Source organism: Bombus affinis, chromosome 2, assembly GCF_024516045.1.
Source record: "Bombus affinis isolate iyBomAffi1 chromosome 2, iyBomAffi1.2, whole genome shotgun sequence".
Lineage (NCBI taxonomy): Eukaryota > Metazoa > Arthropoda > Insecta > Hymenoptera > Apidae > Bombus > Bombus affinis.
Genome location: NC_066345.1, coordinates 10,358,124 through 10,385,630, shown reverse-complemented (window position 1 = coordinate 10,385,630; position 27,507 = coordinate 10,358,124). Strand labels below are relative to the sequence as shown.

The window sequence follows — 27,507 nt, the reverse complement described above, 5'->3', positions numbered from 1 at the left end:
AATGTGTCATTCAACTCATGGAGAAGCTATGCTGGTGAAAGATCAGATACAATTTCTAGAGGACCCGGAAGACTCAAATCGTAACAATGAATTACGTTGACTGCGTATAAAAAATTTCTTCACTTCCTCTAACAATTTCTCTGCCCTGATATAGTTATAATCTATCGTGAAGTTCTAACTTCGTCCCAATTAACGCCCGATTAAATGACCTCCCGTTAATTGAATCCATTATCTAAGAATCAGGCTATTATATAAATCAGAAAATTCTAATTAAACGAACTATGTTTGTTTCTTAACAGATTCTTCATCTTTAAGTTACATAACAAAATGACCAATAAATGTAGAAAAATATTCGTATGTACTTTCTTCTTGTTCCTACGCAATTAAACAACATATTCTTTTTCAGCTTCCATGACCATTCACTCACAAAATTCTCAGACTTTTCGATCCCGTACAACCTTAAACATAATTACAAATCCAGAACGATCCACGCCAAATCCTGGTAACCTTATATAAACAAAGTTCCACTCTACTTCGACTACTGACTTTAATCTTACGACCTCACTATATCACGACCCCTATCATACTCCTAAAACCTCGAATCCCCAGAACATCAGCGAAACATCGCAATAGCTATGAAATCCATCGTTTCTTCAAGGCTATGGGCATCCAAACTGCCTCGTGCAGCACGCACGAGGGTTTCGCTGGTCTCGTGAACTACGAAGGTTAATCAATTCCAGACGCGGCGGCGTTTCCGCAGACTTAATTCGTGCTACGGTGCAGGGGGCCGTAGCTCGCCAGCTTTTCCCATTATTATCCGACGTACGGAGGGTTGGAAGCGCACCACAAGGGAGTCTGATGCCGCGAGCTGCCTTCCAAGGATGAGGCAAGACCGTTCCTCTCTCTCCGTGTGGCTCTTGTTTCCCTTCTCTGCGTGTTGGCTTCACTCTCCCTCCCCCTTGTTCCCCCTTTAGATTCACCTCCTTCTGTTTCCGAGTCCGGAGCTACGTTGTAGCAACTTTGTTCTCCGGAGAAATTCCCCGTAGCGCTATCTACATATTTGATGTCGCCTCGTCCACTCCGCTAATGCTTCTCGTTAGAAACTTACCGCTTACCCGCGACCCGTGTGGTTTCTCTGCTTTCTCTTTCTCAACGTTTCACCTCTGTCCTCCTACCTTTCTTCGTCCCTCCTCCACCAACCACCGGTGCAGCAACTCGCTTCTTCTCATTGTCTACGGTCTGCTTCCTCGGTGACCCGTCCTCCAGCCCGGGGTCAAAGCATGAGGTTTTAACCTGGAACGGTAAACGCTCGTCAAAACGTCGTCGACCACCGTTGGTTAGAGGGAACTTGGCGACTCTGTCCACGGAAATGGACGCTGTTGATCCGGAAATGGTCGACGGAGTTCTTCATTTGATACTTTCTCGTTTACGAGGGGATTTTATTTTTTTTTTTTTTTTTTGATAATGATTATTATTTTTTGATAATGTACGTACTTGTGTGTATTATCGTACACATGTATGATCCACTTAGAGATCGAACTGTATTAATAATTCTTAGTTTTAATATTAGAATGTATGATTGGCGTTCAAGATTTGAGAAACTACAGGATTTAAGTTCGGTGTAATTGATTGGTTTCGTGTGATTTGTAAGCGTATTTACCTCACAGTCTAATTTTATGATATTCCTGTATAGATGGTTCTTCGATGAATTTTGCTCCCCAAGCGTTTCGTTATTCTAAGTTGGTGTGAGATCGGGGGAAATAGAATAGAACGTTGATAAATTTCCATTTTTCTGCTACATCTATACAATTTTTCTTGTAATCCTTTAATAACGATTGAAATATCGTCAACAGAGAAAACAGAACTTGTACAGTTTCATATTACGGAATTATTTCTAAATTTTCGTTCTCGTCAATGGATAGGTATTATCGTTGTAATATCTGCAGCCAGAGCAATAAAAAGATAAACATATTTTCTGTTACATCGTAGAATATCCGTATATTTTTTGTTTCATGTTTTTCTATTTGTTGTTCTGCTGTGGAATATATGTACCTCTAGATTTTTAATATAACAATATTCTCTTCCATTCAACCCGCGTATGCACCCTGCCGGCTCTCTATTTTTCAATTTCTCACGATTATCGTTTTTTCCGTTTCTATAACGACGTTCCGCGCGAACAGAAAGAGACAAACGCGGCAGAATATTTCGCGTAGCATTCCAGGTCGTCCTGTATCATCGTTCTCGATACGCCATTAAATTTTTCAATTTGCTTCTTCTAACTCGTTCGACTCTTATTGCCTTGTTCCCGCTATTCGAGTGCAGCTCTCCATAAGCGGATGCGCGAAAGGAACACGCGCACCGATCGAAAGGAGAGGACGGAATAAAAATCAAAGGAAAAAATCATGCACCTACTCCGCGAGCACGGTTCCCTCTAAAGGAAGAGTTTTTATTTTCGTTGTTTTCCCTCCGTGTTATTAAATTATTCAATTTCTTTTTTCCCCTTTTCCTCCTCGTTTGCCAATGCCCGTTCCAATAACGAAAAAATACCAGAGTTCTGTGTAACAAAATACTCCACAAGAACTATATTGCCCGGTAAATGAATACATATTCACCCGGCTCAATCCTCCATTTCTATTTCCTTTAATTCCGTTTCGTTCCAGAGTAAATTGCTAGACACCGTTTCGAATAATCAGAACAGATGTAAAACGAAGAAATGCTTTTAATAATAGAGAATTGTTTCCATCTTTAATGATATTTTTTTCCTACGATGTGATCGCGAACTTTTATTTATTATTCATTTTTATTCTAATGAGCAAAAAGCGCTTAATATTTGAGGAAAATTCAAGTGTACGAGAAATCGTACGTGTTCACAACGATCCGTGTATAGTTTCTTTATCGTTAAGAAATATTTTAATATAAAAGCAAAATGATCGGAAGAACAGCAGGATTAAGATAAAATCTGTTCAGCCAATATGCAGAGCATAATTCCTGGTTGTAGGAGATAATACGAGTGGAGAGCAAGGGGTGTGGTTCATTTTGCGAAGTTACGTTTAACTGAGCTCTGACTAAGCCCGTTATATATTCCAGGCCGTAAACTCGTCATTAAATCAGGCGCTTCGGTTATTCGTAACTTATCGCAACGTTTGAAGATCCATCCTATATACGTGATGTTTCTAACAGTCGGTTTCCTTTGAAACATCACAGCTCCCCTATAAACATAGCTATGTCTCACCCTCGTCATGTTGAACATCGAACAAATGCTTTTTATTTTCCGCTCGAATCACTTTCGCGCGTACAGCATCCTCTAGCTATTCCTCGTCCAAAGTTCTCGCAGTGATATCGCAAAGAAATATTGCCTGATATAAATTCGATCATGCATGTTCGTAAAAAATATCTCCAACTTTCAGAAGATATATTTTCACGATCATTTTTTGAGAAAGTTTCCCTTCAATCTTAAGAACTAGGTCTCGAATTTAGCTGCTCGCATTATGACAATACGTTTCCTCCATGGTTACAGCAATCCTCTTTACAATTCGACGAGTTAAATCCACGAAAGTTGCGCGGAGAATGTTCCCCTTCGAACAGCTGATGACATTCCATCAAGTTACATATGTATCATTGTTTGCATTCCATTTGTTCAAAGTTGATCCTCCCAATCTAAAATCGTCGAAAGCCCTACGAAATTTAAATTGTAGACCGATTTAGATAAAAATTTACAAACGAAAAGCTCGTGGACCTTTTAGAGTTTCAAGGTTTTTGCTGCGTTAAAATTTGCATTCTTTAAGATATCTCTGTTGCCTGGCTTTGTCCCTAAATAACGAAACAGGGGATCTTTCGCTGGCTGCGACAGCCATTCTTCGCGGTGGCCCCCGGCCAGAAACGGCCGAGTTTTTATCAAGCTCCTACGGCGACGCCTTGAAATTTTACGCAGCCTTTCGCCCGTTTACCGTCGTAATTCACGGCGAATCTCCATAGGGCTCTAAATATCTTAACAAGTTTAATACTTCGGCCAGGCTGGTAATTTTAGCGAAGGGCCCCCTCGGGACTTGAATTATTTTCATCCGGTCCCTAGACCACCGTGATATTTTTCCTTTCCGCGCCGTTCCATCGTCGTGCACGTCTTCTTCGATACTCACCGGATTCACGACGATTTCCATGAACAATTCGCGGAAAACACGAACTACGCGTTCGAAGCGAGAAATCATCCTGTAAATTCTAACGGCGTGTGAAAATCATAGGTGTTCTTAGGTATTTTTTGAAAGAAAGTAGTTGCGTTGGAACTTTCTTACGTCGAAAGATTTTCAGATGGTCACTTATCTAAATGTCTACGATCTTTATCGCGTACTTTGCCATATTTTGCATACGATGATTGCATTGATTTTCTATCGACATTATTATGTATAAACTTTTGAGACTTCGCGTCCAAATATCCCACCACTTGCATAAGAATCCATTTGTCTAAATATTCATGTACATGTATGTTTCGTTAAAAATAAAAATTCATTGTTCTTAAATCGTGTGGTAGTAAGCGTGCGTGCCTCTTACTGTAAAACAGCTGCAGCGCGATGTTCTGTTGAATAAAAGATACACCTATGTCGCTCCAAATATGCACGATAAATCATTTCAACCTGATTTTCAATATACACGCTTTGCGAGTTTCCACTTAAAAATTCCTGAAGATATCTATGATTTTCGTTATCAGGCATGGGATACCCTCTTAATTTATTCATTGCTATTCAGCTGAAGTTCCCGCGAGCTTTCACCGGTTGTTAATTAGTTCTCTTGTTTTCTGTTAAAAGATTCACGATTGGAGAAAACAGCAAACTATCCTAGATTTCCAGTGGAAAACGTAATTATACAGGGACCGTATCGTTTCACGTGTAAGTCGCACGGGGATGAATTCGCATTGTGACAGATTAACTTCTTCTCGCGTGGCGAATCCTCGCTATGATATATCGCGTTTCACGGATTGAATCGGAAGGATATCGATCATCGCGTTAAGTAGCTTTCACGGCACAGGGGACATCGGATCTGGACACATGTGCGGAACGAATCGCCGCAATTTACCGATGCGAATCGGTGACACATGAATGGGGAAGACGGTCGATCGCGCGTGCTAGGGGTAGCAGACGGTGCTTTCTCGTACAAAAATTCACCCGTTTCTACCTTTTCACCCTCTCGAGTGGCTTCGATGTATTTCGATAAAATTCCAAATTTTTCCACGCCACGCGCTCATTCCATTTTTCTCCGGTCTTTTAACCGATCCCATTCGTTTAATGGATGTACTAATTTTTGTCATCGCGGACTTCTCGCATGGAATCGGTCGGCTGTGAACTTTTCTGCTATTCCGCGCTTTAATGGCCTGTAATGGGAACATTTATCCGAGAAATTAATTCTATAAAATCGTATCGTGAATCATGGTACTTTGTTCTGGGTATTTTCGAGAGTAACCTTAACTTTTACCGTAACAATATCTTTCCTATATAAATATTTGAAATTATTCTGCGTAGGATTGTGAGAGTAGAAAAGAAGTTTTACTTCTTATTTAACGTTCGAAGAGCCCCTGATAAAAACGATTCTCGTCGATATTCATCTTTCTCTAGCATGAAAAAGACGAAACTCTGATATGCTTAATTCTTGTTTTTCTTCAACAACGTGTTCATTGAATTATAGAATTTTTACGAGTATATCCGTAATCGTATTAAGAATTGTATGTAATTAAATCATGCAGTAACGAATTACCATGTTGCGAGTCCAGTTTTTTATTATTAGCATACGTTGTTATCTAGAAAATCTTTCAAACTGTTGAACGGTTAAAAAAAAGGACAATTGTCAGACACTTAGAGGGATACACGATAAATACGACATGTTGAAATATCTGGAAAATAATTACGTGGAAAGAACCGATCGAGACTCGATTTAGAATGACGAGGGTGTAGAAAAAATGGCGTACACGGTTCCTCGTTTTCGACGATAATAACCGTGTAAAAGGACGCAACTGACCGCCCCGCGTTTTATTTCCACTTATCACGTTATCTACTTTCCCATTACACGTTCTTTCCACGCCATGTCCTATTGTTATTGTCGCTACTTAACGCCACGTCCAACGGCAGTCAGTCGCAGCCTTCTGCTTTCGCTATTTTGCCTCCCGCTTCCGGCTGATATTGCGCTCTTATTGGTCGCAAAATTCGATGTCGTTCGTGTTCAATCGCGTGTACCCTTTTATTCTTCGTTAATCTCCGCACCTCGTTTTGTTCGATCGAGAATTTTTAGGTAATGTCACGAATCCAATCATGTTTTTAAAATTCTATTAAAAATCCTTGTCGAGGACGTGTTTAAAAGTGTCAAATACTGTACAATTTTTTCATATTTGAAGATGATACCTTTGATAATTTCAGAATTGAGATCCGAAAGAATCCTCTGGGTAAGATCGTTTTGCAGACATTTAAATTTAGTGTACGTTTAAAAGTATGGAATGATTGGAAGAAAATTTGTATTGGAAGGCTCGGTATAGTAGAATTGCATTATTTTAGAAACACAAGAGTTAATAAGCAAAATGAGATGCACAAAGTCCGTATTTGTATAGGTGATATCGTTATGAATAGACTGCGGATATTTATGCATTTGAAATTTGAATTGCAAAAGTGCGAAACTAAATAAGCATATATATGCATAAACATATAAATACAAAATATACAAAGTAAATTATTCGTTATAATATCTCCAGGATGAAATAAACTTAGTTTATTTTGATTTCAAACTTTAGTTATGTTCGTAAACACAAATCTGCATAAATATCCTGCTCCATAGCTTGTTTGTCGATTTTCAAGATCCTTAATATCTAAAATCATTCAAATTCTTTCATCCAACTTTATTCATATCTCTCCAAATAAAAATCCGTGTCATTCGAACTGCTTTAATGCTATTCCTTTCGGCTTTATTATATACATCCAAAATGTTAGCGGACCTCTCGTATATTCAAAACGAAACAGCGCAAGTTTACCACAGATTGTTCGAAAAATGGTCACGAAAGATCGAACTGCCAGTAGTTTTCCATATCGTGGGAACCACCTGACTGTTTACTCGCAATTTATTCGACAGCCGCGAGCTTATGAATATTTATTTAACGCGTTGCAGAACTGCTGCAACCGAATCGTCATTGTTTTTCCTCGATTCTCGTCGAGCAACGTCTCTTTCTCGTTGTATGTTGCCCGTTTGTTTCCTTCCTCGCATTCTGTCAGCTTTCAGAGCTTCAGAGAAAAAGCCGGAACTTCCGATTTAAAGTGACCACTGGGACCATCGCCGATTTCCTCGCCGATGATCGTTAGTGTGTCGTCGTGGAAGTCACGATGAAAATCGCACGATTTGGACCGTTTATTAAATCGGTTATTAAATTTTCATTAACGGAAATGGAGTGGGCCGATTATACCTGGCTCGGAACATTTAAGTGTCGTTCGTCGCGCTTAATTGATCGATACTCGGTTATAGAGAGCTTATACTCTTTAGAATTATCACCGGTACCCATACCTCTACAACGGATTTCCTGGAAATATGCACTGATAGCTTCTCGTTTTAAACAAAGCGCATTATAACGCATTTACAACGAAATCCTCCCCCAATAACACCACGTGATTTGCATAACGCCAGTCCTCTCCCGCCTGTCTACATTAATTCCCAAATAATGCAAATAATATTTGGTCAGTCTTAATTTATTGACCTGAGTTTGTTGTGATAAAAAATCCTAAACATTAAATGCCTTTTTATCGAGCCATGAAAATGAAAAAATGATATTTTCACGCTATACTCTTGAAACACCCTATTCTAAATCTCTCAGTACGTCCTCATACGCAAACTGTTTCACCAACCTGCATCGTTTCTCCCTATATTCCCTGTAAGAATCAGATTTTCAGAATATTCTTCTCAAGCATCCTACTTCAAATCTCTCAACATCCCTATATAAACTCTACCATCAACTGTCAATATTTCAAACACTTTTTCCACGAGAATCAGATCCCCGGAATATTCTTCTCAAACATCCTACTCTAAATCATTCAACACCCCTATATAGCCTCTATCGTCAACTGTCAATCTTTTTCACACTTTGTCCATGAGAATCAGTTTCTCAAAACATCCTTAAACACCCTACGTCAAATCTCTCGTTATCCTCGTAAGGTCTTTCACGAACCGTCATTATTTCCACACCCCATGTAATTTCCGCGTTACCCATGCGAAGAAAGACATTACAAAACAGCCGGTAGCAACCTGACATGAACATAGACCATCGAACCACGTGTCCATCTCGAAAGAGACGTTCCCCTAGAGGCGGTTCGCCGCAAACCGGAAGCGACTATCGTCTGTCGATGGCGTGGATGCAAGTGGTTCCGCTTAATTAAGTCCGTCGAACATCCTCTGCAGCGTGAATCATTTGGCCTGTAAATGCATCGAGGTGCCGTATTCAGCCATCTGTGGCCACTTAACCGATGTCGGGGTCTAACCGACCGGTCCGAATTATTATACCTGTGTCACCACTTGGCAGGCTAGGCCTCGAAATCGTCCCTTCACCGGCCATTGTACTTCCACGGGACACCCCGGACAGGTTAGCTTCCGCCATCCTACCAATTGCAGTGGTATTTCGCCATCCCTCGCTGTGGTTTATGGCTTTTTATTATAAATGTCCCCTTTTTCGATGGTTAATAGCCCGGAACCCGGTCGTCGCGTATCGAAGGTTCCGAAAACGTTCCCCGTTCACGTTTCTAGCCCCATCCCTGGCCATTTCCGTGCGGCAATGGCCCCTCTATCCAATCGTCGATAGTTCCATTCTTTTAATGTGTCCTTAATAGTTGTATTCTTCAACGTTCGCTTAACTGTCTGTGTTCTCAACGACGATACGAGTCTCTGCTTACTATTATCATAAAAGAAACGTACTTGCAAGAGCAAGTTTATGGATTTTCCTCGGTTCTTTGTATTATCTCATTCTTGTTCCGAAATTGCCCTGATTTGAAGAATCGACTTAGACATTTTTCTAATCAGGAAACGTATCTCGGAAATTCGATTCTCAGAAATATTCCATATTTTTTCGTAACTTTTTCCCTTCAAGATTTATTTCTCCTTCGTTCGAGTGAAATGTTCCATTGCTATTAATTAATTCTACGAACATTAATTCTACGTTACTCTTCTAAAAGGATATTAATGTTGAGAGATCACGAAACAAAATTAAGTACTTTGAACCGATTCTTTTCTTTTTTTTTTTTGGCTTCTGGACGTATCTGGGTTAAGCGAATCGCAAGAAGATTGACACGTTAAGGTTTCCAGCTGTACGTTTGCCACGGGACTTAAGCCGGTAACGTTACAAGGCTGAATTAGGCACCGCTTCGTTAATTCGCAAGCAATGCTAATCGAATGATGGATGACGATCGTGAGACGTCAACCTAAATTCCAAGATTTTCAGATCCATCAACGGGTGGGTTTGATTACATTTCCTAAGTTGCATGTATGATCTATCCAAGAACCAAGTACCGAACGCTAATAATAATAGTTATTCTTGCTCTATTATTAGATTACCCTCCACGGTATCGCGATATCGTGCGTGGTGTGGAGGAAAAGCGGGTTTATAATTCAATAACAACACGGGCCGCAGCTTGTCCCAGCTCATATTATTTCTGCGGAAATTCGATATCTCCGCGGTTTCCCAGGCAAAGGATATTTTGTTACGTGCCCACTATCCAACATCTGTATACCTGTGCACGCGTTCGAATTTCGATTGGTTTCTGTTAATTAAAAAGATCTGTTTGTCTTATTCCCTTCTCGCTTCACCTACACCGCATTAATCCTTCCACATTTGTGAATAACATACAGTACAGTACGAAGGTCTTAAGGTGTCTATCAAATGGAAATGTTTCCTTTTTGTGGATTAATATAAGAATATTTGAAGTTGTTTCTTTTTTCTAGAAATGTATTTTTTCAATATTGTTTCGTTCAAAGATTATTGACAATTTGAACACAGATCGTCGATTAATGCGAAACGATTAATACCGTGAGCGATCTTCTTTTGTTCTCAGCAGCAAGAATATTTTTCGGACTATATAAATATTGTCTTAAAAAGAGGGAAAATGAAGCTTCTCTGGACGTAACGTTTCGAGAATTTTTCTATTTTACGATCCATCTCGTGACTCAACTGAAATTTCACCCTTAAGTTCCACTTCTCCGGATTTTTCTTTCTCTTGGGAAAAGTACTAAACGTGTGCACTTTAACAATCAATTGCGTAACGTAGTACAGACATTGATAAGTGCACTAGAATCTTTTTCATAATTACCAAAAGCCTACGACGGTAAAAGATTTGAGAGACAGTTTGCCCACTGCATAGATATATGTCGAAGAATATATGGGACATCTTGTTTGAAGATTCGAATGAAACTCAGATTGAGAGATATCTTGTCAATAGATGAGAAAAAGGTTAACGAGCGTAAAGCGTGGCAGGAAACTACCGAACGATAATTCGACGCGATTATCTGGACGATACTTTCGCGAAAGGGTGGATGAGATCGTTCGTTCTCCCTTGTGTGGCAAACGTAGGGCAAGAAAATAAATGGTCAGCCGTGATTTTCATGAGAAAAAGCGCGTAATGGTGTTAGTCGCTTAATGGCTTGCTGTTTCTCGGTCTTCGGTCGTGGACGGGGCTCGTTCTATCGATCCAAGCCTCGAAACAACTAGACGCTAAGCTGCTTGCGGCTCAGTTCGAAAAGCCCCGCGCTTCTGAAAGCTTCACTGGCATACACTTTGAACGATAGTTAGAAATAGGAGAACTCAAACCGAAAGCGAATTCGAAGGATGAAACTGAAAATTTGCCAACATTCGGAGTTCGTAGAGTTCAAGGTTGGAAAACTGCTGTGGTAAAAGCTTGGGATCGAAGGCTTTCACTTTTGGGAGCTTCATGTCGGAAAGCTACCGCTTCAAAGGTTTTACACCAAAAAGTTTGGCGTAGAGCTTTCAAAGGTGAAAGCTTAACGTGGAAAAATATTTAGTAATTTATAAGATTTCGTGGCGATCGGTTTTATTTAGGAAGGTTTTGAACTGTGGAAGATTTATGATGAAGATTTGTGGCTCCAAAGGCTAATAGCGATATATCCTGTCCACAATAGCTAGATGATATTATTTATGTTATTTGTATGATAGTATGAGAAAGATTAAGCTCAAATAATTATTAAACAAAAGTATGTAAGCAAATAGCGACGATCTTTCAATTATCTCGACTGGTTCGTTTCTTGTTAGAAAGCTCCTGATATTTGATTTAACCAAACATCGATATTTGGGAACTCCGTGCTTAAAAATACTGTTATTCACTTTCTACGAGAACTAATTTCAATTTCTTACGAACACTAACGAACGGAATTCAAGCACGATACAACACCCTAACAAAATTTTATTGTACTAAAGAAAGAACATCAGACTTTAATCGACATCTTAATTCCAAATATTAACCCTACTCTTTCCTTTCTCCAATCAGGTGCTAAGTATAAGCCTCTCTTCTTTAAAAAGAAAAAGAAGCAGATCTATAAAATTTCTTACAACGTTTCCCCTGGAATTACAGAGTGGAGAATCACCGAGATGACTTTCGGTAGGCGAGCCGGGCTCGTAACTTTGAAGCCAACAATAATCGTTATCGCGCATCCGGTAGGGTTAATGGTTGGGCGTTTTTATGCGTCATAATCGACGCAGTGAAATGAAACATACCGTGCTAACCGAAGATCCAGAAAAAGCGCCACTGATCCCGATAAAACTCTCGCCAAGAGTGAGAAGGAAGATTTCGTTGCACGGGCGTTGCCACGTATCGGTACTGCCAGGTGCACCGTCCATTGCAGCGGAAAGCTCGTCGTTGACACGGATTTAAGAAAGCATTTTCGAAACGGTAACGCGCCCTCCTGTCGGAATTTCATTCGGGTACCCGTGTCAGCGGCTCGGTCTACGTTTTACGACGCCATTTCCGGTGGACTCTTGGTTCTTCAAACCGAACTTTTACGAGGGTGCAATTTGTAAAAATGTGATTTTGTTCTTTCCACACGCGAACCATGATCTCACGAGCATACGAATACTTTTCTTTTTTTATCGTCAACGAGTTTCGAAGGTCAGGAGATCCTTCTCCAATCGTTATCATTCTTTTCCACTATATTTCTGATTCATTAATTTTTATTTGACCTTTTATCCGACCAGTCGTTGATCGTCGAATTGCTGTGATTTCGCGAAGAAAGAATCACGTCTTTGTGCGTATATTTTACAAAGAGCAAAGTCTCTACTTTCTCATCGTTGATTTAAATTCCTCATTCGCTGGAAAACTTTTTCGCGCTAGAACGTATACGGTGGTCGTTGCCCCAAGTTTCCAATTTCACGTTGTTGATTCTCCCGCGATAGATAATTACATTCTTGCAAATTTAACACCTATACCGCTACATATACACCAAGGTAATTCCTCCCTTATATTTACATCCTTCCACATCCATGCAGTAATCCAACTTCAGTCGCGAGGAAGATCCTCGCGGAAAAAAGATCGCGAAGACACGCATAAATGTTGAACGAGAGGGGTGGCTCCTCACCTCTCGCATGTTCAATTTCACGGTAAATATGGTTAGCCACATCAAACGAGTGGCTGGTTCTAACAAACCCGGGGTCCCCATCGGGTGGCATCAAAGTGGCCGGGCCAGGTAAGCTCTCTTGCTTCTCATGGGATGCACCACGGTAAACGAGACTCCGAGTGACGTATGTGGAGAGTCCCATTCAGAAGACCACATCAAAAGCATCGGGAAAGCTTTAGCTTTTCAACGACGAGGAGGCCGACGTGGAGACCGTTAGCTTCGTTTTACGCAACTTTTCTCTCACGAGCGCAGGCTATTCTTACCGCCTCAGGGCTACCATCGGCCGCCATTACGGCGAAACGTGAAAATTGTCCTACGTAAATCGTCGCGTCTCGACGGAACAAGAGGAGAAAAGTCGTGGAGCTGTACAGTTTCTGGGCCGGTTTCATCTGTTCTAGACTAGCCAACCCCCGTGGTAGCTTGGTCCTGCGGCTCCTTTCTTCGAGCAACCATTGCGGCCTTTTTTTATTTCTACCCTCTCTTTCCGTCTTCCTCTCTCTCTTTCACCGGCGAAAATTGTGGTTCCCTTGGCCACGACTCGAGGAATTCTTGCGGTTCCCGGAGAGCTAAAAGATTTACTTAACCATCGTTCCTCCGTTTCCCGACCAAGTTCTTTTGATCGTCCAGTCCGGTCTGTTTTCCACCCCTGCGCCACGAGCTTTCGCTTTGTTTTCCCTCTACGACACGGAGATTACGCCCGTGGAGTTAATAATTACGAGCCTCGGCTGGAATTTCGTGCACGGCTTTTCAGTCCGATGGTCTTTGGCCGAGCTAATTCCCGGACGTTGAAAAGTTCTCCGCGAAGAGGCCTCTTCGGGTACCGTGGACGAGTGCTTTCAATCGGACGTCCAACAATCCGATTTAGATTTTGCCGCTTGTAGTTCTATCTGAAGTTTAACATTTTTTAACAACTTCGGTTGAGTGTCGGTATTAATTAATCTTGCCGCGGTCCTTGAATTTTTACGTTTCATTCTACGTTTCACTCTTGTATTTTGTAGACACATTGCCGTATGTGTGCACATGATCGTTTACGTATTTGATAACAGACAATCAAGGACAATTGTCCACCGATCTGACGTAATATACGCGTACATTGCAGCGAGAGAAGCATGCATATAGTTCTAATTCGATGGCCAGGGGAAATCGAACTGCATACGTAGTTGAGTAATTAAAAAACAGAAAAACATTTTTGTTAGCTATTCTCCGTGGAAGCTAGTCAAATTTCTATCGCTAATCGGCACTGGCGTCGACCTCCCAAATAACAGAGCTAACGGAATTAATTGCATGGTCGTGGGCCAATTAAAATTCTACACTTACGAGGGTTGCACGTGCGCGATTTTCGTTCCTTCCTTTGTCGGGATAAATAAAGCAAATACGATGGCGGTTGTAGTGGGATTCGACATTTTAGTCAAGTAAAACATTTATGAATAATTTTCCGCATAGCGATACAAGCTGTCGACATTCTCTCAATGTCGTTCTGTTTGTTCGTAAATATTTTTACACCTTTGTTCCCTTTTTATCGGAGGCTAGGTAATTAAAAAGGGCGCGATTACTTTTCCCTCGTACTGTTTTCGATGGCCATTACGCCACGCGCATAACGCCACTTCATGCGCTCGTGATACACGTTATCGAATTTGTTGCCGAAAACCGTATCAATTGTTCTCGCATAAATGTTCGATCTCGTTTCCGCCCTCTACTACTGTTACCTCTTTTTTTTCGCCCTATCTCTCGATTGTTGCGTCTCCTCTTCGATTTGTTTGTTCGTTTCATCCCCGGCCCTCGTAGCTTCTCGTTTTTGAAAATGGTACGCTGGACTCGCGAGAGATCCGCGCGTCCCTGCGCACTGATCGAACGATCGCGTGCAAATCGCCGGGATTTCTGGCCCCGTTTCCTGCCTCCAACCTGTGTTTCGCGATCGTTATCGCTGCATTTTTCACTCGTTAGAACGTTGTTTCGTTCTATGAACGTTTGATCATAACGTGACGAACAAATGGTAAGAAAAAAGACCATGAATATAATTGAAATTCTATTCACTGTACAGGAGCTTTTACTGTGTGTCAATCGTTTTTATCTAAAAGCTACAGTTAATGGAAGTGAAGTTGTGTGTAAATTATAACATTAAGTCGAATTATTCACACGGCGATGCACATACGCGATACGTTTGATATACGTACGACATTATGATGCTTGTATGATGGATTACAAACTGAGATATAATTCATCGTGAAAAGAGTATAAGCAACGAACAATGCAATCAACTAATAAATTCCTTCTTTATCCTTTGGTTCTTTCCTTCTTTTCTTCCTTTCTTATTCTGTTTTCTTTCCCCCTATTCTTTCGTCTTCTAGTTTCACTTCTCCTGACGTTATTCGCTTTAACACCGCCTCTATACAATTTGTATTCGCTGTAAAATAATTGTCTATATACGTTTGTGAGATTCAACCCTTTCATATTTAATATTTTCTTCTTTGCATCTTCGTCAAGTAATACTAAAATCAGCGTAAACACACAGTTGTTTTTCCAATATTAATGGTAAATACTGACAAATTCTTTTTTACAGGGGAACAGGAATTTTCCATTTCGTGTTTACCGACGTTAACGCGAGGAATGAAATGATATTTTTGTCGCTCTGTCAACCGACAATAACGAATTATAATGCATCAAACTGGCTTTTTTCGATCTATCTCTATATGGAGGATCGAGCTGGATAGACGAAAGAGGGTTGGTTTCGGCCGCGCAGAATTAGCTACTGATATTTTTCCGTTCTGATTTGCAAACACGAATTATAACGCGAGAGAAAATTAATGTAAAATTAATATTTAATGACGTCAGCAAACATTTCCATCCAGTTTTTCCGTTTACTTTACGTTACGCGAGTCGAATGCAGAGTAAACAGCGGATATAGTACCGACGTCCTGTTTTGTCTTGTTTATTTCTGCTCGATTGTGATACGAACGCGTTTACGTATACGATATAATTACTCAGATCGGAATACAAGAAACACAGAATAAAATGTTTTGTCGGATATATCTTTACTCTTCGTCAGTAATTCTACCGTGAGATAGAACACAAGTATTTACGTTTTAATTGTTAATTTCTCACGATATGAATTTTCAATTGTAAGCACTTTTCATAAGATTCATTATTTCGGGTGAGATACTATATAAATTTAATTGATTACAACGCAGATCGATATTTAATTCCGAGGATGGGATTGTTCATGAATCAATCATACCCGTCAATGTGTAAAACTAAGTGGTAAAATAAGACATTGAAACTTTTATTGGAATATTCGATTATCAGCTTTTAGTACATTTTGGCGATTTAACACACGTAAAGAAACTTTGCCTCTTGATTGACCCAGAAGTCAAATCGATCGACCCTATATCCCCAGAATTTCTTTATTTTAACGCTAGCATTCACGATTAATGTTTGACACAGAAATTGCCAAACCGTCGCAATATGTTTATGAACATAATTAAAGAAGCGTAAATTAGGCAAAAATTTTACTTTACTTTATTGTACTTTAAATATATTATTATATATACTTGCATACTCCATGCAACAACATCAAATTTTTCTCAGATTCATAAAAATCTTCAATCTGTTGATCGTTCTAGCTCGATTCGAATTTTCCTTTGTAAAATTCATTATTGTCCGAAGAACATCGACAACATGAAATCTACGATCGGAGAGAATCTCGAAGAGAACCTACTAGGGGCAAAAATCGAATTAATCAGCTAAGTACACTCCGTACGGGACCCATTCTTAGTAATTCCATAAAGTATTAAATGACCATCGATTTATTAGCGAGTCCTATGGCTGATTTGTGGGAACGCGTGTGTAAGCAATGCCGAATCAGCAAACATCAGAGCGTGCGAATGATTAACTAAGCTTGGCGTGGTCCGGGTGTCATGCAAATAGGCATTATGTATTCCTAGTTCATTGGGGACCGATCATTAATATTTGCGTCCCTCGGTTGCTGCCCCTCTCCCATATGTAGCTTTCAGAGGCACGTATGTTATTACCGATTGTTAATGTGCGCGGCATTATTTATACGTTTGCGCGTACTCTGTTCTCTATCTGCGCCCTGAAATCGATACAGATAAACCCCTAACGCAGGTCGATAGCTTTGGATTAACGTAATCGATTTATCCATTTGTCGCGTACCTCTTTCCCGCGCGTCGAGATTCTAGGACGAGTCCGCGCGCAGTGGATTTTAGCCGCGTCGATGATACTTTCGATCATGATTCAACGTGATTGCATGGCTAATCAAAGTCAAATTTGCGAATTTTAACGGGCAAGTTGACCGGTTTACAGATTTTACGATCGGTTAATGATATTAGGCTCAGTTGGTTTCGTTAATTTCTAAATGCAGCAGCTTGATGGCGCCGGGATATTTCGTAAATTATTATGGTTTGCGATTGAATGATTCATCGAAATTTTATGATTTTCTCCTATGAAGCGAAGTTTCATACACGACGTGACGCGTTCGACGTTGATGTATTTTCACCATGGTGACAAGTAAACTTTCGTATTTTATCTATAATAGAGGAAAAGGGAGGAAACTAGAAATACGTAGATGATTAATACCAATCGAAAATTGTAAAAGGAGAAATTGAGATTTGAAAGGGTTCTAAAAATTGTAAACATATTCTTTGAACATATATACATATTTGTAAAAGATAATGTCTGTTAAATGTTGATTAATCGAATAGTAAAAATGACGGACAAATAGAGTTAAAAGTGCATATATGGAAGTTCGTGAAAGTGGAAAATGAGATTTAGACGGTAGTTGACTGGTCTTTGACTTTATAAAGCTTTTAGAAATTTCAAGTTTTGTCTGGTTTATGATATAACGACATTTGATTATTCGGTTTAGATGTGCGTCGAGATATTATGTTTGGAGTTACAATTAAATTTCGTCTCTTGTAGAGTAATTTTACTTGAAGTTCTAATTGTAGTGTATCTCAAAGTGTCTTGCTTTGACGTTTCTCTATAAATATCACGACAATTATCTCTAGTCTCGTTAAAATAGTGTCCACTGGACTAGGTCCAAGTGTTACCATCAAAATTAGATTCTGTAGCCATCCACCTCGAATCACTGCGTAACGAAAACTGTATGGGGACAGAATATATAGCTAAACTGATTCCTCAGCGAGTTCATGCAAAACGCCAGGATCTGATGCAATTTAGAGTAGCTGCTCGCGACTCGAAACTCGTACGCAAATGTTTCGGAATAATCTGTGCGCCTCTGGTATACTGTGTATCGTGATGCAACTTATCGTTCCACATGTGGTTCCGGTGCATTACGTTTCGAAACTTCCCTTCTATCTACGACCCTTCTACGGAATATTTTATATTTTACATATTCAAATTTCTTAAGTTCTGCAACATATTAACGAAAAAATGCCTAATTTCGTTGTTTGCGATATTAAACGCAACTTGAGTTCCAGTGAAAATCAAACTTTGGAAGTACAGATTTCCAACCGATGATATAGCGATATTTTGGATAAAAAATATTTTATTCCTTCGTATAATATTTGATCTCTTTAATAAAAATTAAACTTAAAAAAATGCAGATATTCGACTGGCCAAGTAGCATAGTAAAAAGTGTTGCATACGATATGTAAATACATAAATGCAATATATTTTAACGTTTTACAATAAATTTTGGTATTCCAGCTACGAGATACCTGTAACTGTATCTGTATTAATTAACACTGTTGCAGAATATAGTATATTAATAACCGAAGAAGATATATTTATTATGAATGATATATTAATTTGAAAGATGAGAGTTCTATTGAAAAAGCACGAAATTTTTGCCCGGAACATAAAATCTGCCGGAAAATTTAACACGATATACGTTGCAATTAACTCACAAATATCGTATCGTATACCTACCCTTAATAGATCAACCTTCAAGTAAGTTAAATTAGTAACAGTGTTCGTTTACTAAACACGATCATCCCCTAATTTTTAATAAAAATTCACCAAACTCCGATATGCCCCTATTAAACTTATTATTCCTATACAATCTCAGTCATCCTCCAAGGGTGTCATTCGCTTCACGGCGCATTTGTCCCGTTAGCCGGGTGCTGTGCAATATTCGGAGCGATCGAAAAGGCGACGGAGGCAGGAACACGCGGTACCGTGTTCCTGGATGATCCTCGCATCGAGCTCCGCGGCAAATGAGATTAAACCTGGACTCTGGTGTGTAACTCGAATAGACGTACGCTTGTCACCGTTGCCAATGGCGTTCCCTGTTTCGTTTGGGAAACGTCACGGTGACGTTCGTCGGGGATGTACAGAGACCGGATAAAAGTGGAAAGATTAAAATGGCCGTCGCCCGGCTTAATGAGACGGCCGGTTGTTTTGCGGCGCGGTAGTCACACAGGTAGCTGGTTCGCGGTATTAATGAAATCAATACCGACACAGGATAACGATCGGTCGTCGGTGCCGGCCTGGCTGAAATAATTCGTCTCCATTCTTTCGCGCAGCTCTCGCGCGGCCAATAAACCGGCAATTAGCGGAAATTCGTTTCAACGTCGTTTGCTGAACACGGGAAAAAGAAAGTCGCCGAGCGTAACTCGTGTGTCTCACGTTGTCAGGGAGAAAAAAGGAAGAGCGGGAACGTTTTGTTCCGGCGATACGTTCCACTGATGAGTGTCTTTGGTAAAAAATCGTTGTAAAAAGATGCGGACGTGTATTCACGCTGCGCTGATGCTTCTTGAGTTGTTGCTCGGTAATCGATGTTGTCTTGTTTGTTCGTTTTTTCTTGTATACATAAGCGCCATTGCTTTAATCCTGATTCTTTTACTCGAATCCTGATATATTTGATATATTTGTTGCCTTTTCAAATTGTCCTACGTAACTTTTAGTAGTGTTTGTTATCTTTACGTATTTCAATCTTTCGTACCCTTTGGAGGACTCCTTTCTATTCAAATAATACGGAAGATCAATTTCCCAATATCTAGAAAAAGAAAAGATCGCAGAAAACACAATTGGAAAGAGAAAAGGTTCAAGATTCAGCTTCAAATCTTAATAGACAAACATCCTTTCGTAAAATTTTTCATACAGTCCTTTTACGTGGAGGATTTCTACGTAATTAGTGAAATACAGAGAAGACGTTAAGGGTCAGATATATTAGCTTTTCTCGTAGCGTTAAATATGCCAATTAAACGCGTGCCGCAGGAAGAAAGATATTCGTAAGAGAATGGTCGCGAGTCGCGGCAGCAGCGGCTGATTAAGGCAATATTAGTAGTTGCAATTAAACCGGTAGATGCGGCTGTGCAGACGATTTTATTCGGGAGCACGGATCCCTGGTTGTTTTATTAAGCCATCTCCGCGAGACGTAGCGGCGCAAGCGTAACCAGCCGCGAAATATACACGCGTGTACCGCAATTTTGGACATCTGGCGGTGGTAGTAACTTAAGCGGCATAGCTTATGATAACTGAATTATATAGCTACAAAACTTCGTGTACGGTGCACGCAAAACCGTCTGTATAATTCAGAGACTGCGTGCAATTTGTAGGCATTTTCGAGGACGACGCTTAGTCCATGTCGTATGGCTTTGCCTCGCTTTTTGACATTTTGCCAATTCCTTTCCCTCCACGACCCAAACACGCTTCGAAAGGAACAAACCGAAGAAGGAAAAGAAGAATCATATACGTCTTATCTCTCAATCGAATCTCAAACGAAGTGATTCTATAAAGATATGCCGTATATATTCCTGTTGACTAACGAATTTTTAATTTCACGGACACTCGGGTCGCGAGCGCGCGTACGTAAAGGGAAAGCAAACATGTTCGATAGCAGCGATTACCCAAGCACCGCTATTTGTCGATTTGTACGGTATACGTTTCCGATGGCGCGCACAAACTGGTTTCTAAGCCGTTGCCAAGAGTTCCTTTGACGTTTCTTGTTACCCAGGACTCCGTCACACAAGGCGTTCGGCTAAATCTCCCACAACCGCCTCTAGACGGTCGTCGAGAGTCTAGACGTTAGGTAAAACCGAGCAGGAGATCCAAACCGTATCTACCTACACTTGTACACGCTTCCTGTATCCCCTTCTTCGTTTTCTCTCTCTCTCTCTCTTTCTCTTGTACCTCTGCTCTTGTATGGCGTGTATATATACAAGTTGTTCCCGCGTTACTAATGTATCCGTTGAGTACACTGTTAATATTTAAGCGCGCGCCCGGATTCCGGTGTAGCTGGCTCCGACTCCTGCCTCCTTCGACTTGGCGAAACCCTTGAAGTTCCCAGACCTCCCTCTTCGCTCGCAACCTCTTGCTCTCCTTGTGTGTTGATCGACGCTGCCTCCTAACGCCAGGTGCTCCGCGCCGGAACGCAAACTGCATCCGGTAATTTCGGAAATTTCGATACGACATTTGCGATTAATTAATCACGCCGCGTTCGCCCGGCGGAGAAGCCGCGAGCCGAGGCCGCTTGATTGCGTCACCACCACGAAAACGCCGCGCCACCGACGCCAAATCCCTCTCTCCTTTTCTGTCGCGATATATTAATCTGCGAAACAGGAGACGCCTCTGCCCGAGAATTACCCTGTCGCGTTTCCCGTAGCAAGAAACGGAAGAACCGAGCTTTGCGGCTGACAACCGTGTCAGTTTGCCTGTACAGGGAAGGCGCATCGGTTTCCGAGGTCGAGTCTGCGGGACAGCGGAAAGGGCGAGTCGTCCGACTCGAGGGGGATGCCGAGTAATTCGGCCAGGTCTCCGGTTTTCAGGCTGATGGAGTTTTGATGCTGTTTGGGGATACTTGATTCGATTAACGTACGTCGTGAGCTCGGGTCGGTTTGACGCTGAGTCGTGGCCAAATCTTGGAAAGGGGGATGTTATGGTTAAATATTTGGTTTGTATAGGATTACGTGGTTGTACATGAAAAGTAGCTTTTTCATAGGTTAATCTAATCATTCTTTCTAATTAGATGCTTTTTACATTAGCGGGGTTGAAAGTTAATAAAGGGAAGAGAATTTTGGGTCGGTTGAACGTAGAGCGTTGGTGGTATCATGGCGGACCATGTTATGGTTAAATATTTGAGTTGTACAGTATCAAGAGAAGACGATAATATTTTAAGAGAGATTATATGAAAAATAATCCACGACAAACAGAAAGAGCGGCAATATTTCAAATGAAATCTCGTAAAGCTATTCTATGATTATTCGTCACGTAGCGAAAGTTGGAAAAATAAAGATGAATAAATGGGTTCTGCATGTAAAGCGACACGCAGAAGACGAATGGAGATAGCCACATCCTTTCAAACACATACCTGGATAACTTTTCAACGTGTAAATTGTTTCAGAATAAAGAAATTATAAAGGAGAAGCCCGAACAATTCGTTAATCGTATTATTTTAATTGAATTATTTCAATTAAATCTATGGTTAAATTAACGACGTTGCGTATGCATCAACCTATTTAATTGAAATATCTGTGGATCGTAGTAATGTAAACCTAATCTCGGATTGACAAAATTTGATTGAGGATTCGATGTAACAATAAAACAGTAACAATGGAAATGTAATATCAAAATGTAAGTTCCATCGGGATTATTGAATGGTCTGCAGCCGCCTCGGATTTGCACCATAAGCGACTCTGCTGTAAGCCATACGGCGCCAATTTCACGAATTCATATTTGGTACATATGTAAGTACATGTATATGTATTCGATAGAATGTTTCGTCGAAGCCAATCTGTGCCGCTTCGTAAAATTTCTATGTTGCGTTAATAAAAGATGGTATTTATTCTACTTAGAACCGGTCTACTGTTCCTTCAAAAAAACCCTTTCTACTCTTCTCATCTCTTCTCGTCTTTTTCTACAAAAAGGTCACGTTTCGAACTTTCCCTTATTATCATAATTTTCATGTTTAAATATTTTACACCATATATATGTGTCTTTATATTATTATTGCTATTAAAACTATGAAAAATCTATTTGGAATCTAACTAGAGATGAGCCGTAAAATCACTAACAGTGATTTATCACAGTGACCAGTATCATGGCCGTAAACATGATTTTCTTATCTCGAGTAGATTTGCTCGCTATGGTCGTAATTCTTGATATTGATTGAATTATTTTTTGTAGAACACTACAATATAGCTTGCAGAAAAATATCTGCGTATAATATAAATTTACTTTGTAACTTAATATTGGAAGTAGAAAATAATTTACTTTTCTTTTTTTTTTATCTTGCATCGATATCTCAAAGAGTAAAATATCAATTCTTCCTTTCGATTTCAGTCGTAACATTCATTTGATATCGTCAATATAAAGTATACAGGTTGTGTGATGCGTGTAAAGAATGGTTATGGTGTGAGGGAATGAAAAACAATCACGGAAAGTCATAAATCTCTGTGAAAATTCACTGTGATTAGAAACGAACGTTATCATTCGTGATTTACAAATAATATCTCGTTACATTGTCTCTAATTTTAATTATACGTAATAATACGATATATTCGGAGTAGGTTTCCACAAGTGTTCGAATATTTTTCCGATGAAATCACAAAATATCCATTTGTACATTTCAACGCTAGGATCATCTGCACTCAAAATTGCCTGTACCGTCTTTCCAAACGATTTCGCAACTTGCTTCTCTGTAGACAGAAACTCGATTCGATAGTTCGCACGAACCAGGTTGGTAGAGTTTTAATAACCGCGACATTGGCGCGAAAGTTTCGCGCACAGCGAATGGACAAAGGCGTGGAACAGAGCGAAGAAACGGATCAGACGTGCTTATTCGCGTACTCAGGTCGCACGAGTAAGAACCTGGCGATATTCGTGAAATTGAAACGCGCGGGTCGCAAATTGCAACACCTGGTTTTTCCGTGTCGCGAGAGGACAAATTGCGCGCGACCCAGAAAACCTCGCGAAATACAAAGACGCATCTGCATGTGCATACAGATCGAAACACAAAAAAATTCCGACCGAAAGCTTCGATAATTGCGTTACAATACATGTTCCGCGATGAAATTATGTGACCGGAATTCGAACAGGAATTTTTCGTTTCATTTGAGATCGATGGAAATTCGCGAGAGAAATTTTTGGCATTCGTTTAGATTTAATTACACGCAGTGCTTTTATTCGTGGAACTGATCGCTAAAATTTATATGCAAATATGGAACTGCTGTTTTAAATCTTTCATCTATTAACTTGGCGCGTATGAAATGTTTATTTTAAATGAAATTTTTATTGCGCATGGTTTCTTTAAAATATTGACCATTTAACCGGATTAATTTTCACGCGATTCGATATACTTTCTCGACGATTAATTAGTTCCGTTATCTCAAATTAATAAGAGCCGTCGGTTCTTGGAATGCAGCTGTTGCGGTTTCATTCTAAATATTTTTCCACATTTCTATTCTAAAGATTTTTCAAATGAAATACACGCGATTTATATCTAATTTTTTCCTTTTCGATGTTACACCTTTTATGTGTTTGTAATTGATTCAATCGAACAAAATGAACAGTATTACCCCATCAAATTGAAACTTCGGAGAAACATTTCATATGCACGAACCTAATAATCAGTTAGGATTAAACATTGCTGCTTTACGCTCTTACCCGTGTCAGGATAAATTTTATGTGAAATGGAACCGCAGACGGTTTTCAACAATAACAAGTGGAAAATTAATTATTCGAATATTTCAATAATCATCTCGCGCAGGTGTTTAAAATGTTGGATCAGCAAATAGACCATTAGGAACGAGTATACATATAATTATACTGGAAATGCAAAACGAATAACATGAATAATCATCGTGGAACGAGTTCTGAATAATCATTCGCCGACCATGGAAATAATACAGGTATATTCTAGCCACAGGAAAGGCACGAGATAAGCCAGCTCTGACCCGGGTACTTTTAGTCATTCGTTAACTGCAAGTATTCCATCGCAGAAATGAAATTTCCTAGAATTTTCGAAATGACAGAGCTCCTTTCTTTCACCGTGGATAACTGAATTCGCGCCTTCTGGTTTTGCAATCTCACTTTTTCTTTTTCTTTTTTTCTCCAGAAAGTGCAAACTCGATTACGATGTTTCTTGATGAACGAGAAAACCTTGCTACAGCACCAGAGTTACCATCGCGCGACGAGTAACGTAGAGATTGTTTCTAGTTCTTTTAATTTTTACGCAACTTTCCTACCATTTACTACATTTTGTTTTGTTTTTTCTAAAGATATACGAATGTTCACCGAGGCGAGAGAAAATTGCAGAGAAATTAAAAACGATACGATAGCAGAGGGAATCGGAGGACGAAAGCGTCTGAGCGAAACTAGCACTCTGATTCCTCGAGGCGCTTTCGAATCGAGCGTCCACTACGTCGAAATACGTGGCGTTGTTAAAATTCCTCAGCATTCAGGGTTCAATCGCGCTTCAACGTTTTATAATTGAATTCTACTGCCTTCTTCGAGTTTCGTGGAATGTCCCGATCGCGAGTTTCTAGCCTAACTGTTTCTCCCCTTTGCCTGATAATCTCAAGCTGATCCAGATCTTCAAAACTTCGCTGTTTCCGTGCGACTTGCCCTCGGAAGAAAGTTGAAACGCCCTGCATAAAAGATATCTGCGCGTACGCCGAACGTCGTGGAATGCTTCGCGAATACCTGACCAATTATCGTGGCATGCATTTTTCAACGACGAGTTCTTTGCCGTGCTTTTTACCTCGACGAGAGATTGTTCAGCGATACGCCTGGCTAACGTATTGTATATCATTTTTTATGACTCTCGTAGGTCTTTGAGGAATTTTTTTTTGCAGGTATCACTATACAGAGACATTAAATGTATCGTAAATCTTATCGTTAGTAGTAAATATATACAGGATATACTTTTTGAGATTTGTCTTTAAGGCTATCGCATTATTCAAAACGAATCGTTTATTATATTATTTCGATTTTTGTACTCATCATTTTTCTAACTCAATATGTTTTTCGATGACTGACCCGTAGGAATTCATAACACAATATAGGAGTTTTTCGTTTAATTGATACGATAGAATCCTTCGAAGTATTTTTTAATTACTCTGTATATTTGCTATATTTGAGTTTAAAAAAAATATACGTGTATATTGAATAAACAAAAAAGATACGTGATACCTAGTTGATAAAACGAAACGTACAGATCGCGCTTCTTCTATAAAAGTAAAGAATATTCCATAAAGAAACTAAATTTGACGCGTCATTCACATTACTGACAAAGAACCGAGCCAATTTCTCCATTCTTCGCTATAAAGGATTCGTTTGATACTTTTCCTTACGTGTATCTATTCCTAAAACGGTTTACAACTCGCCGTGTGCTTCGTAGCCAACTCAATCGACGAGTTAAACGAAATCCAATAAGTATCTCTCTTCCATACGCGATTGCTTGTCGTTAAGAATTCGCCTGGTCAATTCCTCGTTAAAATAACATTATAAAAGAAATTCGCCACGCTACAGAGCAAGCCGAACGTTTGGCCTCGTCTCGTCAGAGTCGAAAGGGTGAATTAATTAGGAAATTCAGCGTTTCATAACTTACGATCGGACAGGACTCGAACGGTGAAAGGGTCTTCAAGCTCTCCTCGAGTGCCTATTGAACCGCCGCCGCCGCGACCAGCACTCCTCAAACACTTCAACTCCGAGAGGCAATATCTCGTAATTGGACTATCATAATGGCGTGCTCGATGGACCCGGCGAAGAAACGTTTCCAAATTAAAACACCTCTATTCGGGACGTATCGCGCCTTTTCGAGAGACTTTGTGGATTTCGATGAATTCTTGGATATTTGAGATTGGAATTTCCTCTTTTCTTGTCTCGTTCTATTCCGATTCGTTTTATTTGCAATTTTATGGACAATTGGAAAATCTCGATAATTTGTTATAGTCGTGTCGCGGAGATTGTTTAGCACCTTAAAAGCGGCCGAGGGATTTCACGGATTTTGTTGGATTTGTAGATGTCTTATCCGTGCTTAGAATTGCAATTTCTTCCTTTTAGTTTTGACGGGAATTACAAGATTGCGAAGAGTATTTTAAAAGTATCGTAGATGCAATTGTGGAACTTTTTTGTCGCACGTGCTTGGATTTCGGATTTTTCCAGACTTGCCGGATCTTGTCGGATCTCTGGCTATTGTCGTGTCTAATTTAAAATTACAATTTCTTTCACAATTTTCAATTCTATTAACATTGGAAAGATCAAGATAATCCATACTTTAGATATACTATAATATTAGTTATATTATATTTTAATGTTTTAATTGAAAGTTTTATCCATAGCCAGAACTAAAATTCTCTCGTTCTCTTTCATTTTTATAAAAAGAGTAAATCGATAAATATACACGTATAATAGCTTCAGAAATTCCAGCTAGTGTATTAAATACCATCTGGAAAATGGCTTTTAAAGTTTCATCATGGATTGCATTAAGCTTTAAATCCTGCGATTTCTGGCCACAGCCCTGAAAGAACGCTTACGTCAACGCTTTCTCTCGTTAATGTCGCTAATTAAATCTGGCGCAGCCGTTGCGCCCCGTTGCAATCCGATTTCGATCGCGGACGCGTAAGAATTACACAGCGGCTTCTGTGTCTGTCACGAATAACAATGTGTCGTTACGATTAATTACCCGGATTCAGTTCATTAGGACACCGGCGTGTTTCGCATATGCTTTAATTAATGCAATTTACTTGCCAGAATCCGAAGGGGCAGACAGAGACAGGGCGATGATGGACAGATAAAGGGGAGTGGAGGGTAGAAGTGGCCGCTACAAAAGGAGTTTCATCCAATTACGATTTCATTCCACCGTTCATCAGGGAATTCTTTCGTTCCATCTGCAACAATTGTGAAAAATACATTTCATGTAGCCCTTGTGCCTTCAAAGTGGTCAAACTTTGTATTTCT

The 27,507-nt window shown here is 39.9% G+C and overlaps 1 long non-coding RNA gene across 1 annotated transcript; it reads right to left on the bottom strand.

The window, feature by feature from the left end:
* Window positions 1-339: 339 nt before the first annotated feature.
* Window positions 340-27,291, bottom strand: LOC126928988 (uncharacterized). The gene is made up of 2 exons (XR_007717034.1): window positions 26,156-27,291; window positions 340-1,293 (listed from the first exon to the last, which is right to left on the bottom strand). It is a non-coding gene; the product is annotated as an uncharacterized LOC126928988 (long non-coding RNA).
* Window positions 27,292-27,507: the final 216 nt, after the last annotated feature.